Genomic DNA, 5,356 nt, shown 5'->3' with positions numbered 1-5,356 from the left:
CTTTAAGTGAGTTCTGTCTGTTGTTCTAACGTGTCTAGAATAACATACCTTTGAAATGTCAGAGTTAATTTCTTCTCCTGTCCCTCAAAGGCACAAAGGCCACCAGGAGACCACAGAACCCTTCATTGTTATCTTGTTCCCTGAATACCATCTCTGAGATGTAGATGTTATTAACTATCTCATACCCTGCCCTGCACAATGTAAAAGAAGTATGTGTGTCTCCACTTTGCCTTTTGTCCTCTCCTACAGACTTTTCTGCTATGCTTTCTCCTGCCTCCTTAACTTGCCACCAATGGATCACATGTAACCCTGCTTAAGTGTTCTTTGATTCTAATGTAAAATAAGCTGCAAAACTGTCATTCCCTAGAGCATTTTCAAAACCTGTTGAGATTTTACTTCGAAACATATGTTGTCGTTTTGGCTCAAATAAACTAAAAAAAAATTCTCTGCATATAGGTTTGGACATTTCTTTTGTTATGTCAACACTGGCCAAAAACTGGTGTGAAGGGCTGCCCCCCTGCTGGCCGTTTACTAAGTATTAAATGAAGTGGAGGCCTTGGCCTTGCCTGTGTAAACTTCTCAGATTACCAAGACAGTCAGTTCTTTGATGATAATAGTCTTCAGGTTGTAAACAACCCCGGCATCATTACCAGAGGTCACCTGAATTCACCTGGGTTTTTCATGTGTGCAGCCATCAATCAGAGACAGTAAGGTGAAAAGTCATACACGCCCTATTTGTCTCTGTGTTCTGAGAAGGATTTCATTTCTTAGGTCTCCTTTCCTAAGCTCTCAAAAAACTTTTATTTAGAAACTTGACTGTATCTATGACAATTATAATTTTTAAACTGCCCACAATTACACATTTCTCAAGAAATAATTCTTTAAATTTTCCTTTCATTCTCACCCAGCAGATGGTGCTACTTCCTTACATTTCCTGAAGACATCAGCTTCTGAAGACACTTCTTACAGTAGGTTTGAAGTACCTGTATTCCTATTTAAATTGGGAAACTTCTGTTTACTCAAGACACTGTAATGCAATAAGGAATTTTGTAAGCTCAGTAGAACTCAGCTAAATATTTCTCCAAGTGACAGAGAGCTGTCACCCCTTCTAGCTGGGAGAGCCAGGCCCTCTCTGGGGCAAAACCTACTCCTTTTCCAACTAGTGCGACTTATGGGAAGAAGAGGGGAGCGAGAAAGTGAGAGTGAAGGCAATAAATCACTGCATTTCTCCCTCTCTCTGGGTATGTGCTCTGTCTTCGAGCTGGGAGTTCTTAAGTGAGAGGAAGCCAGAGAGTGAAGAGGTGCTCTGTCATCCTGCTTCTCTCCATTTGAGGCTCTGGCGGAGGCCACATGCGGGCTGCCATGTACCAGTTAAAGTGATGTTATTTCCCTCGGACTGGTTCACATTCAGTGCATTCTCTTCTGTTTTCCCTGCAGCCTTATGTGCAGTCATTGTTTCTCCGTCGCACATTTAATTTAATTTTCTTGCTAAAAAGCAATACAGAAAAAAATATTTATTTTCGTAGCTTCTTTTCAGCCACTATGTTCAATTTCCAGCCCTTTTACCAGATGGCTTGTTTTTCTAGAATTTAAAATACTTTGAAAAGCAATTATGAATCCTTTTGTTACATTTTTCATTTATTTGTTTTGGCTTCATTTTTTTTGTTATTCTTTTTGTCCAACATACTTTTTTTTCCCCCTAAAAAGAATGTCTTACCTTTTAATTTAGGTCTTTGTTTGACTTCAATTTTAATGTGAATTTTTTCTGAACATTTTTTTGGTACATGAATTCATTATAAAATAAAAATAGATGTTTCTTTTTCTTTGGTACCTAAAAAATCAAATAAGACTTTTATCTGCTATGAACTAATTAGGATGTAATCACTCCTCTGCATTTTAAATTCTTTCTCATGTAATAGTCATCCATATTAAGTCTCAATGTTATTTTGAAATATAGTTTATCATGCAACACTGTTATTTATATCTATTTCAATGAACAGATTGTAAATTCCTTGAAGAATAGGCTTCACTAATTTTCCTTTACCCACTACCCTTTTCCTTAAGTATTATTAGCTAATGAGAATAAAATCAATTTAGGCATTTATTCATATTATTTCTCATCACTTCCAGTTTCTATACTGAGGCACCTGAAGTGATTTTATTAAACTTATTAAAATTTTAAAAAATTATTATTTTTTTATCTTAAGAAGAATTGAGTGGGGTGGGCCTAATGTTGGGAATTATTAATCTAGGAAAAGAATTTTGGTCTATTTTACATTCATAGACTTAAATATTTGCTCAGATATAGATGAAATATTTTAGTGTATTTGTTGGCTTGAATGATAGATTATATAAAGCCCTTTCCTGTCATGGGGAGAAAGAGTAAAAAAATACAAATTGGTTTATTGGGGATGATTAACAATTCTACAGTTAAATTAAAAAAAACCTACTCTTATTACTAAGTTTAAACTAGCTCTCATATATAAAGAATAAAGTTGTTGATGTAAGAAACATTTAAAACCTGTAGAGAATTTTTATGAGTTTGTTTGAGCCAAGCTGACAACAATTTCCAGGAAACAATATCTCACTGAGAAAACGTTCCATTTAATGGGGGTTTTACAGCTTAATTTATACTTAGAATTAAAGGAGGAGATGTAAGGGGGTTACATGAAATTTATTGGTGGTAGATTAGGGAGAAACGAAAGTGGAGAAAATCTCTGAGACTGGATAGGGACGAAAAGGAGAGAAACATATTTCTTTTACATTGCCCGGTACAGGATAGTTGGTAATTAGCATTTACAGCACTTAGAGATGGTAGTAGAGGAACAAAGCAACAATGAGGGCTCTGTAGTCTGGTGTTCAGTGTGTATGCCCCGAGGGTTCTGGAAAAGATTACTCTGACATTTCAAAGATATCTTAGATGCTAAAAGACAACAGATGAGGTCACTTAACATAAAGATTGACGTCAGTCAAGGAAGATATAGGCCTAGGACATGACTACCTCCACAAACTGCTTTTAATTAGGAATTTTAATGTTTAGACCATTCTGTGTGGTTCCTTTCTGTCTCTGAGTTTGTAATGCTGCCACACAGGCCTCTCCTGAGCTTTGCAATTGTAGTATGTAGCCCATTTTTTTGTCGACGATGCTAATAAATCAAAGTATTATATCTACTTGACATCACCAATTTTATTGCATGTTTGAGGTATAAATATAAAGGGTTTGGCAAAAGTAGGTTTACAGTTTTGAGCACGAGCAACAGTGTTCATTCTTGTTTATTAATATTGCATTATTTTACATACGAACAACCGGTAAACCTACTTTTGACACATCCTGTATATTTTGAAATTTCGCATTTCTCCACTTTGTAGGGTAAATAGAAATATGAATTTTTTCTTTCTTCTCTCTCTCTGTCTTGCTCTCTCTCTCTTTTTAAACTCAGATCATGTCCTCTCCGGATTGTTCTCCCAAAGCAGGACAAGACCAAACACCAATGAAAATGGCAGCTGCAGTAGCAACACCAAGAACCAGCTTCACACTCAGGAGAGAAGAACTCTGCCTCCTCCTCCTCATGGTTTCTAGTGTGTCATACATTCAGAGAAACTCCTCCGGTAACAAACTAGAGAAATGATTCCTGAAAGTACAGTCTTTTAAATTTCTGTTTTTGGTATTATACTTTTCCAGAGTCTACATAGGACAATTGCTACATATGTAGGGTATCCGTATAACTGATTGTCTAAATTGGGACAGCTTTGAAAATTAAAAGTTGCTCTACTAATAATCCCCTGAGGACATGCATGCAAATTGTGACTGTCCCCAGAAAACCAGGGTACCTATAGACAAATGATAAGAGAATGTATTTTTCCCCCACAATCTTTGTGTCCTGAGTGGAAATGAATTTACAGAATAGTATGGAAGAAGCATCTATAGTTATCTTTTCTCTGCCTCTTCTATTTTCCCCCCAAGGGATAAAATAACTTTGCTAATTGGTAAAATTGGGAGAAGAAACTGAGCATGTAATCTCCAAAGCAACCAATATAATGCTTGATACTTTCAAAAATAAAGATTTCCCTAGATGCTTGTTGTAGAAATGTCTGATATTATGTAAAACAATCATTTTTTTTGCTTGATAATTCTACTTTTAAATGTCTATGTGGACTTTTGGAAAATTAAATTTAAACATATTTTTCTCTTCACTGTAGCTCCCTCTACTGTAAATCTTTTCACAATATCCAAGTAGAATGATTTTCTTTTAAAGGAAAGCCTTCTTCTCATTTTTATGTATTATCTAAAGATGACTTTTCTGAGAATCCTCTTTTTAATTAAATTGAAATTGAACTTTTGCATTTTTGCATCCACTAGTGTAGTGCCTTTATGAGATAATAATTAGATAATAAGCATCTATTAATTAGATAATACATCAAGTTGAATCTATTTTATTTTGTATATTCTTGAGTTACATTTATTATTAGTCTATATTTTAAAATCTAGCCTAAATTTTAAAGCCCACTTTGGGAAATTTTTGTTTTATTTTTTCTTTTTTTAAGACTTCCTTATAAAAGAGTACAGCTTAGTGTATGTTATTTTTGAGCACCTTATAGTCTTTTCTATGGTACTGAATCTTTAATTTTCAAGACAGAAACAAAAGATACTAAAAGCAAAAGTAAATATTAACAAATACATGTTTTTCAATTGCTTGGAAAAATATGGTTTAATGAATACTCATGAAACATTCAGTATCATTTGAAATGTATTTTTTAGATTATGAAATATCTATGACTGTATGCTATTGTAATAGCCAATTATATCATCTCTTAAATCTGTCAAAACGGACCCTCCTAATGTTTCAGAACTGAAAGACACCCAAATCCACACCTGATTATTTACTATGACTTTAAGCTAGTATCCGTCTGTTCTTTTAACTTCTGAAGGGTAAAGTTAGTTGAGTGTGTGGCGTTGGGAGGCCCGAACCATCCTGGCACCCATTCACGAGGAGGAGTCCTCCTTCCTCTCTGGGTGAAGAGGCTTTGGAGAGGGACATCAAGAGGGCGCAGAGACTGCACTGGAGCCTGAGGAATGCTGCCTTCGCTGAACCGATTTACTCAGAAACCCCTTTGTATTGAGATTGTTCTACTGAAAGTCATTACTCAGCATCTCATTGTCTTGGGTAAGTTGTCTTGTCCTGGTTCTCATCTTTCACAGCTTGTCATCTTCCTTAAATCCTCGTGGTTCCTTATCTTTAGGTACACTGTACTGTCTTCCCAATTCTCTGAATGACTTGTTTTTTCTTTCTGTTTTTGGATATTTTTTTGTCCTTAAATAAGAAGTGATTCTCAAAATTCTCTCTTCAGGTCTCTC

General features: G+C 35.3%; 1 non-coding gene across 1 annotated transcript; it reads right to left on the bottom strand.

Annotated features, from left to right (window-relative positions):
- Positions 1 to 3,434: 3,434 nt before the first annotated feature.
- LOC123824792 lies at positions 3,435 to 3,648 on the bottom strand. The gene has a single exon (XR_006786754.1). It is a non-coding gene; the product is annotated as a small nucleolar RNA U3 (small nucleolar RNA).
- Positions 3,649 to 5,356: the final 1,708 nt, after the last annotated feature.

Source organism: Phyllostomus hastatus, unplaced genomic scaffold (assembly GCF_019186645.2).
Source record: "Phyllostomus hastatus isolate PE091 unplaced genomic scaffold, TTU_PhHast_1.1 phas_contig_118, whole genome shotgun sequence".
Classification (NCBI taxonomy): domain Eukaryota; kingdom Metazoa; phylum Chordata; class Mammalia; order Chiroptera; family Phyllostomidae; genus Phyllostomus; species Phyllostomus hastatus.
The sequence above is the reverse complement of the archived record's forward strand: the minus strand, read 5'-3'. Positions and strand labels throughout refer to the sequence as shown.